Consider the following 12723-nt stretch of genomic DNA (forward strand, 5'->3'; position numbering starts at 1 on the left):
GAAATTCAAAGGATCATTCCAATGCAGGCTAAAATAAACAAAGTTCTTTTAACAACAACAGCACAAGAACCATCAAGGATGAAGTAAAGTATATCCGGGACAAAAATGGGAAATGTCAAGACAATGAAAGGGAAATGCTTGAAGTGATAAACAAAGTATTTCACTCAGGTGTTCACTAAGGAAGAAGTCAACATGCCTGAGGCAGCGGAAGGTCAAAGTTCTGTATTAAATAGTATCGGCATGGAGGAGGGAGAAGTGTTTGGTACTGAAAGCACTCGAGCTTAATAAATCCCCAGGGCCTGACCATATCATACTAATTGTACTCAAAATGGGAAATGTTATTCAGAAACTATTGACGCAATTCTCCAAACCGCCAAGCAGTCTCTTCAAACTCAAGACAAGGTAATATCCAGGGAGTGGAAAATTGCTAATGGAGTACTACTCGCTAAATGGATGAGAAAATTAACACATTTAATTTGTAGAGATAGAGGAGATTATTTGCCATATGTACATGTACATTGGAGTTCTTCTTTATGCCATTGTCTCTGGATGTGCACAAAGCGCAGGGTTTTGCATGCAGGTATTAAAAACATAAACTGTAAACTGTAAGCTGAGTTCGGAGGTGTTCATGTTGACATGTGATTTACATCTTCTAGATAATGTGGGGGTTACAATTAAAAATGCAGAGGAAATTAAATTAATTTTAATTAATTAAAGATTATAATGAAAAATTATAACTATATAACTTAAATCAATGGATGTTATCTTAAAGGTGCGTAATTGGAATAGAGGAGCAACCAGAGTGACTGTCCTGCACTAACAGACTGCAGAATCTTTTTTGTTTTCAACAGAACCCATCCTAACAACATATTGGTAAAATGGCATCATAAATCGGTTTCCTTCAAAGGTGCTAATATGTTTTTCTGAAATTATAAAAAGATTGATTTCAGTTTAACAAGAATAATTCAGCAAAGCAAACAAGGGTGACAAGACTTTGGAGCCAGATTTTATCATATGTTACAATCAGTTATGACTTTCAGATAAAATCTGGAGACCTTGCAACACATTCTGTATGAAATCTTATGACTTGATAAAAGCTGTTTGAATACAATTCTTACAACAGATGTACAAGGTTCAATTTGACCCTTAGGAAATTTGCCAGAGGGTAAAACCAAAAATATAACATCAGCACCAAACAGCTCACAACGCAGAACAGTCTTTTAGAAATAAAAAAGACGCGCACTGAAGAGTATTTGATACATGTTAAATTAATAAAGATTTATTCAATTATATGGAATAAACTAACTCTAACAGTCATTTTTTTGTGTTATATAGTATTAGAACATATAATAAAGACCCTCAAAGAGTGCAGAATGGTTAAATTTATTTTTTGTTTGTTGTCTTCAGTCACTTTGAAACTGGAATAATTTTTATTAAGAACACATTGAGCAATACACATTAAATAAAATTAATACATAAGATACATTTACCAATTAATAAATTAAGATGCTGAAACAAACGAACCCTAATTTTTAAAGCTTTTTTCCTGCTTGTCTAGGTATATCATAAAATAAATTCATTTTGGCAGATATATACATGTGTCTAAAAGATACGGAACCTATGAAATATATGTTTACCTATAGAAAGCTTTGGTATTGCATACATAGCTATACTAAACAACCTAGTGAAATGTGCAGACTCTGACAGAGGTGTCTGCTAGTCTCTCTCAGTCACAGAAAGACTGTTTTATCTTATTTCGATCCACTGTAATGATACACTAAGGCAACTCTTCATATTTGCGCAGATGACCCACTTTTTCACTCTCTAATTCAGGCATTCTTACATCCCTACGACTGATATTTGGCAGTGTTTGACATGAGTTTTCTGTTTTATAACTTTTATTGAACAGTACAAAAACAATGTTTTTAATGTTTAACAGGATGTGATGGGAGAAATTATAACATTCCATTACTGTAATCTCGCTACATTATAATGGAAATATTTTTACACTCAATATGCACAAAGTGGAGCAAGCTACCATTCTTGTATCATAACTAATTTTACTTTATACCTTCTGCTGGTCTCCACTCCCATTGTAGATTGCAACAAGGTTATTTAGAACAATGCCCCTATAATCCTAGTAACAATTAAGATACATGTTCATATTTCTGCTTTCAGATTTGTCACAGTTTCTCCCTGCTGAACTCATACTGCAATCTTTACAGACAGTTGAAACATCAGGACATTTCAATACACAGAAAACCTAAATGTATAAAGGCATCACAATTTGCCTCCTCACACCCATGTATCTAATTAGCTGATTTATTCCAAGGTATTCCATACTGTTTGTAGTTGTAAACTTAGTTGAGATTGCAGCAGCAGTGACTGCAATTGGATACATCTAAAGATTTGTCTTAATTTTAAAGATTAATTTCTTTAAATGGTTGCAGACACAGGGTTAAGCAGCCTGTGGTCACGGGGATCTGTGACACTAAAATGAGTTTTATCCACCTATCCATTTTCTAACTGCTTTATCCAATATAGGGTCACAGGCATAACCTTGGGTTAATTTATTCTTTCTTAGCCTGTGAAGGACTGATATTTCATCCAGGGTGAGAGCAGCCCAAAGTACTCAGTGTCGACCTGTGCCCTAAGCTACTAGGTTATAATAGCCTGAAACTCTTGGGTCTTGAAGTCTTAGTGTAATATTTAGAATGTATATCCTTTACAGAAGAATATTATATGCTGTGTTTATAAACTACTGCTTCTGCCCACGCACTCTTGCACAAAACCTCTACAGACTTTAACAGATATTCCAGTGAACTCTTTCATGGATCCCAGAGGAACAACCCAGGAATCATGCAGCAGTTTTTTGCATGGCAGACTAATGTGTGCTGCCAATCTGCAGCTGGAGCTGAGCCACAGAGACTCTGCAGCCACACCAGCACAGCTGGAGTCTCCCCAAGCCCACACTGATACTCCTACCTTAAAATACAGGCTAGCTTAGCCAAGTCATAAACTTTTCCTTTCCAATCCTCCCATATGGAACAAACTCAAGTTTTAAACATATTTAAAGTGTATAAATATACAAAACATGTGAAAATGCATAATATAACATGCATCATACTGTTAGACAGTTACACTATGTTGTAAATGTATTTTTATTTACCATGGGAAACTTTCACAGAAAATAGCATTTGTGGAAACCTGAAATGCACAAGTTTCTTTCATGGAAAGCTAGTTTGTGTAATAATAACTGTTATTTTATATAGAACCACTTATCCCAAGGCACTGTACAACAAAACAAGACATAGGCAAAGTCAGCAGAGACACTTGTATACACTCATGAGTGAAAAGTGAAAAGCATGTGTATTAACGAAAAGGTCTCCCATTGCACCCCAGAGGGGCTTGAATCTCCTGCCCCTGGCTCCAGGAGGTCCAAGGTCTGACCTCTATGGAAAGTTACAAGCTTCTGTTCTTACTAGGTGTTAGAAAAGCAGAAGCTGCTGCCGATTCTCTCCTTCAGCCTGCCTCTCCTCACTGTCTTGCAAACAAATTCAAAACATTTTTCTTACAGATGCTATGCTTGTTGAAAATGTAATGCCTTGTCTAAGATTAATAACTGTATCTTAAATGCTGAAAAGAAAATGTAAAATAATTTCTGTGTGGGAAACATGAATAATCTAATTTCAATAAACATATAAAAAACATTATGCAAAGTCTTATGCAAAGTTTAACTATGTTTTTGCTTCTTTAGGCAGAAACAATTCTGCTGAAATCTTAACCATTTTTTAGATCACAATGAATACAGAGAGACAGAGATGTGCCGAGACCTTTTGGTGGGCAGTGGCTCAGAAGGGGAGAAGGGGCACTTTCTGGGACAGGATCTGTTACATTAGAGTATCCTGGACACAAATCAGTGCCCGCTTGTATTTCTGTGTTTTTTAATTTTATAGGAAGTTTGAATGTGACTTTAGAGGCATTATAATATTAACAACCTTGGCAAAAAATGGTTGTCCATAATTGCTGATTATGTTTGATTAACAGACAAGATATTACACCCCCTCTACTGAGCATATACTTTATTTTCCTAATATAACACATCTAACAAGAAGACAGAGCAAATAAAAGAATTACCATCTAATTACATGCAATACCAAACGCAACCTCTTTCCATCTTAAAAGTAAGAGTTCACATGATAGCACATCAAATCAAAGTTTTTTTTTCCACCCCAAAAGTGTCTATTGTGGGACAAATATTCAGGAAGCCGCTAGAAATTATCATTATTAAATAAAATAAATTATTAAATAAAAATATACAGATAATTTACTTGTCTTATAAAACATTATATTATTATTATTATTATTATTATTATTATTATTATATTATTATTATTATTATTATTATTGTTATTGTTAATAATAATAATATTCTATTGAAATTGCTCAATATACACTACTAAAAGTTGAAACATTATTTTATACATCAACATCAATTTTTATAATTACATATTAAGCTATAAATTGAATTCCAACATAATTATTTTTAGGTCGTGTCCTAAAAAAACTTGGCAGAGATATCCAAAAATGATGATGGAATTACTACTCATATGGCCTGTATGCTTTTTCTAAATAGGCTACAGACAGTTTTAATACTCAAAAAAATTAAGTCAGACAACATTTACCGATGCAACCATTGTGAGGCAAGACTCTTCTGTTATTGAGGCGTACAGTACGTAGATTGTAGCCTAAGGAACTGGCTTTTTTGATGACCATTTTACCTGTCTGTCTGCCGCTAGTTGTGATCCGGTTATGAAGCGATATAATCCCTTTAGCTGCCTCCCTAAATTCTTTCTTTATTTTCTGAAGGCATGCTCTCCTGTTTCTGTGACTTAACCCTATATATACAACAAAGAATATGCATGAAAGCTGTTTATATCAAATACAAAAAAACAGGCTTGTCTACTCAGTTAACTAAATTTTCTTAAGGAAATCTCAAATCTAACTAGCTAAGTAGCCATGCAGACAATAATGTGGCGAGTTCGTCGGTTTGTAAACTTAGAATAGGTGGATGAAAATGGTCTTTCTTAAACACAAAGCACTCAAAACGATGCCCTTGGCGTGTTACTTTTGTACAGTTCTTCTGAAAAATCTGTGTGTCTTCTCACCATTCAAAATGTTTAACACAACCTCCACAGGTGGAATAGCTTACTGTACAGTACGTTGTTTATCAGTGCTTTTTTCTCCACTTTTTACAACGAACAGGAGGCGGGCACTTGTGCTCAGATGAGATCAATTAGGTCAAACATTTTTAGTACGGGAGATCCGTACTAAATACAAAAGCAGAATCGTCATGTGGCGAAAAAAAATTTAATTGCTTGGACTTTTTTTCTACAAGCAAAAAAGGGCCAATGAGGGCAAAGGGGCAGTAGCCACCCTGCTCTGAATGTCCCTGCAGAGAAATCTTTTTCATGTAGTCCACAATACATGACGGACTGCTTCATGTGAAGATGAAGTACCTTTGGGTCTCTGCTGGTGTTATGTGAACATCGAGGCAACAGCTTCATGTGTCAATGTCTGTGGGGTAGATAAGGGCCACGCATCTTTCACAATAGCGACAGTGTTTCAGCTGACAGCCCTAGCAGCTTTTTTCCCTCCATCCAAATGAACACAGGCATTGATAAATTTACCACATGACAACATGAACAGCAATATCTTATTATGATGAATCTGAGGAAAGAACAGGCAGAGAATGTAAATCCTCAGAAAAAAAAAACCATCAAAATGTTTTTTATACCTCTGTATCTAAATATTTGTAAAATGTGTTTATCAACATAGACTTCCCAAATGGTCATACACTTCCTTAAGCATCTTTCAGTAGTACATTTTTCTTTCTATTGCTGTTGTTCAACCATGTTTATTGGATGCTGTTATTCATGAAAGACCACAGTTTACCAGGATTGGGGTTTTAATGTAAACACAAACTGAGCTGGGGGGACATTATACCTGTCCATCTGCTCCAGGGGCATCACTCCCCTTAGCGCAGCTTTCTAGCACCTGAGTGTCTCCTTTGCCACAGCCAGGTAAAAGACAGTACGTGTGGTCATTTCAAAGGGTGTTGCTAGATTTTATTAAGGCACCTGTAAGATGCTCTTAGCACACTTTCATAACCTGGTTTGAAAAAGATAAGAAACATTCCTACAGCAAAGACACCTACAGCATCGCAATGGAGAGTTTTAAATCCTGACTGAAAAAACAAAAGATTGAGGACATGAAGAAAAACACTTAAGCGGATGAAATGTATCCCTCACTTAGATGAATAAAAGACTCAGGTTTGTTTAGCATTGCATTTTATTGCTACACAACCTTCTAAAGCATTTTAGCAGCTTTCAACATTAATTACACTGTACACTGTATCGGAATAGCAGAAATCAGTAGGTTTCACAAGAAAAGGGTTTTTGACCAAAAACCTTTAACTGAAAGTGAGGAAAGAGTGGCCGAGACTAATGTAATCGCTTTGTTCTGTTATTGTGAAGATCTCATACTTCAGTCCTTCAACTTTCTGTTACTTAATGTAATGTAATGCAATCATTCAGACAAGTGAAAATTTAATTTGGCGGGTAATTAAATTGCTTCAGCGCAGTCTAACGAGATACATACCAGAAAGCAAAGCAGCCTGCAGGAGCTGGATATGAGTCTCATGCTTTAGTGCAGCTGCAACAGGTCTCATAGTTAAAGGGTTCACAATGGTGAGAGGTCAGTGCTTTGGTGTAGTGAGTTTGTGTTTGTGACTCATCACAGTCCTGTGCTCTGGGCACTCAAAAATGTGCCTGAGACTGAGGAGAGGATCTCTTGTTGGAATGGATAGCTGGAAGGTATGTGTCAGTTTCTCTGGATTGGCAGGTACAGTATGCAGAAATGAAAGGTACTATTTATGATACTAATTAGTATTACCCAGAAAAGATGTGAAGCCTTTACCTCTGGTAGTAATACTGTATTTACCTGAATAACACACAAGAAAAAATTAAAAATTAAAAATTTAAGTTAAACAAACTTCCCAAAAGACAAAAGCTAGAACAAAATGGTAGACGAGAAATTCTATCCTCACTCCCATCTGGCTTGGCTGCTGGAGCCCTGCTGGCCGCTGGGCAGACTGTTCTGTGTGGGGCTGGCAAACTTCACCCCTGCTGCTGCTAACAGCACTGTTTCCAGCTGATTCTCATCACACGGCGCAAAGAAATTCCCAGAAACTATTAATTTTATCAATTAACAGTTTCCCTGTCATTTGAATAAAATGATATAATTCTAAGAATCCATCTGTAGAAGTTGCATCTGGAGCCATAAATGACGCTGTGCAGCTGTGACAAGCACCCACACACTGGACTTTGAGAGTTTGAGTTATATGTATTGCATGGTAAAACTTATTTTCAATAACAAAATTTAAATCTGATTTTTCTGTTGGCTGCTTAACTGAAATTTACTATCTAAAGATTCTGCAGCTATATTAACTTTTAAAAAGTGTGCTGTTTCAGTTTGTCTCTCTCTGTTATAACTGTGTGGACACATAAATGCTTCAGTGTGATTTTCCATGGGTTAGCTTAAAAAGCAGTTGTTTTCTTTTGAATAAATCTCATTTACTCTAATATTGTTTACAACTAAAGCAGTTTATTTAACTTGATGTTATTAAAACAGATGTTTAAACGGTGGTGGTAAGTTATATATTGTATCATTAGTGATTGTAATAAGCATTAGACGGTTGTCTGTGACAGACATGTCTCATATGAGTGATTTAGAGCTAGACTGTCAACGTGAGAGACTGGGAGAGGATAATCACCACGTAACCTGAGACACGACTGCAGGAGTGTTACCACTGCACAGGTTGTGCAAGTGAACACAGCCATTCAGAAAACATTTTCACGACTGAAGATAGGGATGAAATTAGTGTAGATACCTGTGGTGGCTTATTATTATAATATTTCAGTATATTCCATTATAACATCAACTTGTATCTATAGCAAAAGTGGCCTATACCTGGCAATAAACAGAACTCTCCCACGTGTTTGAAAAGTATTGTGGGTCCATTACTTAGATCTTTTCTAGGTTTGTAGACCCCCACATATAAAATCAAATGGTGTCATGGGGCAGGAATATGCTGACAACATCACTCTGCAGTGTCAAAACATCACAGAGCTTCTCTAGCAAGACTTGTTACCATTGTGAGTCCTGTAACTTAAACAATCCACCAACACAGGAGCTTTCTCTTATTTTCCTCAAATAGCACAGAACATCTCAAATATCAGTTATCACTTAATGATGAACAACTGTATGATGAACTAGAAAATATTATATTCTTAATGCCACAGAGGGGATTCATTCATGAGAGTGATTTCTGAAGTCTATTGGTTGGGATGATGTGGATTTTCATGAAAGGCTGATCTATAGGGTTGTGATGTCTTTGTTCTAGCCCAGCTTACACTTAGCAGTCCTTTTGTAACTGTATACACAACAGTATACCATATCAGCAGGACTGAATGGATGTCCAGGATACTAAGAAGAATGAATTACATCAATGTCTCCTGATATTCAGCCCCTGAGTGGATTATGTTATAGCATTAGATCACCCAAGATACATATGTGATGTCTACAAATAAGTGGTAATATACACCTATAATGGAGTTGTAATCTTCCAATAACAATATGGCTGTTTTTTGTGGTCATACAAAAAAAAATTCAGAATAAGACACCCATAAGACATATTGTTGGAGAATACCAAGTGTTACCTATGGTGTTTTTTTCATCCACAAACTAATTTCATTCTATAATTTCTCAAACTAATTTCTCATTATCATTAAATCCATGGAAGAAATATATTTAACTTAAATACATTTTCATCCTCCCTCAAAAACCTGTAAATTAATTTAGGGCATTTCAAACTTGCGTGGTTGAAATAATGTGACTTTAAGAAAAAAGCAAATTGTGTAACTGCAATCAGCAGCACAAATGAGAGCTCTTTGCTACACAGCAAATTGGTTTCAGGAAATAGAATCTTGCCACAAACATTTTGATCTAGTTCAAGCTTTGATCCTGTCATTTGGTTTTCATACCTCCAGGAGGTATGTAAATGAATTTAATATAGTGCAACCTGTTTTGATACCTGGATCTCTTTTTTAATTATGTTTATTTGCATAGGCAAAATAACATCTTTCAAACTGCACCGGAATACAGTCAGAATACAATGTATCAGATATCAAAAGGCTAATGAACATAACATGACACATTTGAATAGGGAGTGAAAATGATCAAATTAGAAGTTCATAGAACACTGACATAAAAGCCATTGTCTTCACAGACACTTATTCATCAGGGAAACTTCAAACACGAACTGAAAATAAAATCAAAAATTTTTAAAGTATTTATATGTTTAAGACAGTTTCTTTTGACATTAAGAGTAAGTAAGTGGAGGATTCAAGGAGTCTTATAATGAGTATAATAGCATATGTAGTGAATCATCTCTTGGCATCTCTTAGACATTGTTCACAGCAACGTCTGCAACTTTGTCTTTGTGAAATCTTCCACTGAACTTTTATTGAAGTGATTACAGAACAGATTAGTCTTCATAAAGCAGCAGAAAAAGGACACACATGAAAATGTCACCAGTTCCATGTAAAAAGCCAAGTCCATTTTCAATGTAAAGGAAGAAGAAAGGTTTCGTTAAAATGTTCTTAGTGCAATGTATTTACTTTATTTAAGGCAGGATCTACCTATTCATGAAAGTTATTAGTTGTATACTTTAATGGCATGTACTGTAAAAAATACATTTCTACACCTAGATATTGAAACTCAGAAAGACACAGAACTGAGACTAAGAATTTATTTTCCAAATAAATCACTTGTCAGGTCAGGTCGATTTCTCACCCATGACTGCCAAACAGAAAATTCTTTGTCGCTTAAGTTAACTAATGTAACACGTGATAAACAAAGTTATCTATCAATGAAATATATATACATATAAAGTATTATATGAAGTAGGAGTATAAAGTAGGAGTAGTAGCTACTAAATGAGAACAGAGAGACAACACGGATAACAGTGAGAGAAACTATATCCTTAATCTTGAGTCCTTAAGTGGGTAACTATTTCACACTCCACCTCAGACAACAAGAACAAGAAAACCTCCTGCAAAAAATAACCCAAAGAAGAACAGGGAACATCACTTCAGAATCCCTCCCACAGCAACCCTCTCCATCTGTCCAGAAGTCAGATCACAACATCAAAACATCCCCCAGCAAAAGAGAAACGAAATCTTCAAGTGAGTACCTGACTCTTTCAAACCAATCAGAAAATTATGGTAACAGAATTCCTCATATGTTCCGAATTGTTCTTCAAAAAATTAAGAAGAATATTTCTATTAAAAAAGTAGACAATTAAACAGTATCAGAATAAGTATAAGGGTGTCAGGTGTTGTAGACATAGAGGTAAAAGCCAAAGTTAGAGATATCTCAGTTCCAAATAAAAACTACCGTGGGAAATGCAAAACTGAGCTCACTTTAACTTTGGCTTGTTTCTGAATGATTTCATCCAAAGTGACATCAACTTTGTAATCAAAAGGCAATCATTTAGAATGTGACAATAAAAAAAAAACATAAAAAAGAACCAGGTGTGATCCTACCAACACCCAGCCGCAACATTGGAATACTGTAAAATCTTAAAACTGAAATTGTTAATTATACAATAAGATCTGCCATACAGAGCCCTTCACAACTAATGAACTTCCCTGCTTCCTGCACTAAGTTAAACAGAGGCTGTGCCCCTGTGGAGGACTTTGTGAAATGTAGGGAACAACAGGAAGGACTAGATGCCCGTCTCCTCCAGTGATTTCCTTATTCCTGAAATCCTTCATCTCCTGAGCAGTAACTGGGCTATAATTGGGATAAAAAAGCTGCTCAGGCAAGCAAAACAGGACAGGTGTCGCAGATGTCTGTAAAAATTGCTGTCTGGCTGTCTACCATAGAAGCTTAAAAATAAATATTCAAAGCTAGGTGCAGATTCTGCAAGAACAGTCTCCAGAAATTCCTTCTGAAATTCTGAAACCAAACATGTGAGTCATAATTCCAACACTTAACGCTATGAAGTCTAGAAATCTTTAAATGAGCCATAGACATTATTTTAAGCTTTATTATTTTATAGAACAAGGCTTAATATGTCAGGATAGATAAGAATTAAGTTTCTACAAGCCAAAGTAACTACATTTTTTTCAGAGAGAAGGTTGCTTTTTAATTAGAGATAATAAATAAAATGTTATTTTGCATTATATTGGTTGCCTGACAGTTGGAAAGACACATGGTGACAGGCAATTAACATAACACTTTGCTAATACCTTCAGGACTGACAGCCCCTTTCACCTGACAGCCTAGATTAATTCTACACTAATGACAGCACAACAAAGTCCACCCTGTTTTACATGAGATTATATTTTTAGCCAGGAGAGATGTTTTTATTTGTGGTAAGAAAGTGGCTGAATTTCTCAAATTCATTTTTGTTAAATTCAGATTGTTGTTCTTCAACCTGAGGCAAAGGTTTGAGACATGCTGTATTCTGAATGTTACTTCAGTACCTCAGTCTCCCCAGATACATCCCGAAATCATGCAAGACAGAGTTCTGTCAAAAAGACTATCAGCATCTCTTTACAACGACTTTGACCACAACCATGTTTAGTGTTTGCTTCTTTTAACCACACAACACTGTATGAGTCAGGGTTTCCCATTAAAGACTACAGAACAGGGTAAAATTAACTGTACCCCCTTTTTTAACTCTGATATTCTGTTCTCAATCATATTTACTGGGTGAAATCTGTTCAAAGAGCAGTGTCCCATCTTAAACTAAGAAAATCACCTGATGATTTAATCATGCAGCATCACAGTAATTGTCACCTTGTGCTTCTGAGTAACGCTGGCAATGTGACAGCAGTTCATGACAAACATCAGCAACAGGTGAGACCTGTTCACCCACTGTCCTCATCGACTTTTGTGTTTTATTAGGTGCTTGAGGTAGACCAGTGTTTATTTAACTGGAAATATCTAATGTGTTGTTTCAGTTCTCTTTTTCAAGAATGCCCCTTATGCATACTTTGTCACAGTTTAGGTCCAATCTGTGTTTAAACAACATAGGGGACGTAATATATTATTTTACATATGTACTGAAGAAATCACTCATAAATGCTTCAAATTTACAAAGGCAATATCAGGAAAATGACAAATATTACTGTTAACAAGAAGGATATTTTAGGCATTTACCCCTTGGGGGGGTAGCTGCATCAGCATGGGTAGGCTGCAAAGGAACAAGTAAAGGTTTATTCCATGTTGAAAAGAGAAGAAAGAAAACACAACGTTTCGGCCATGGAGCCTTCTTCAGGTTTGGACATCTGAAGAAGGCTCCACGGACGAAACGTTGTGTTTTCTTTCTTTTCTTTTCAGCATGGAATAAATCTATTACTTCTTTATTTACTGCTTGGGGCATGTTAAAAAGGTAATAAATTCAAATAGTTGAAACGCAGTGCCACCTAGCGACAGTAATACGAATATGCAACAATACAACTCAATATACACAATGTTAACATTTCTTTCATATTCACCTAATATTTAAATCAATTTACAATTTTATAACATACAAGTCTCACCGTAAATGATGTACGAGGTACTTACCATATAAACTAGACCTTTTCCAAT

The sequence above is a fragment of the Lepisosteus platostomus genome, chromosome 1 (genome assembly GCF_059453375.1).
Source record: "Lepisosteus platostomus isolate fLepPlt1 chromosome 1, fLepPlt1.hap1, whole genome shotgun sequence".
In the NCBI taxonomy this organism is placed as follows: Eukaryota; Metazoa; Chordata; class Actinopteri; order Semionotiformes; family Lepisosteidae; genus Lepisosteus; species Lepisosteus platostomus.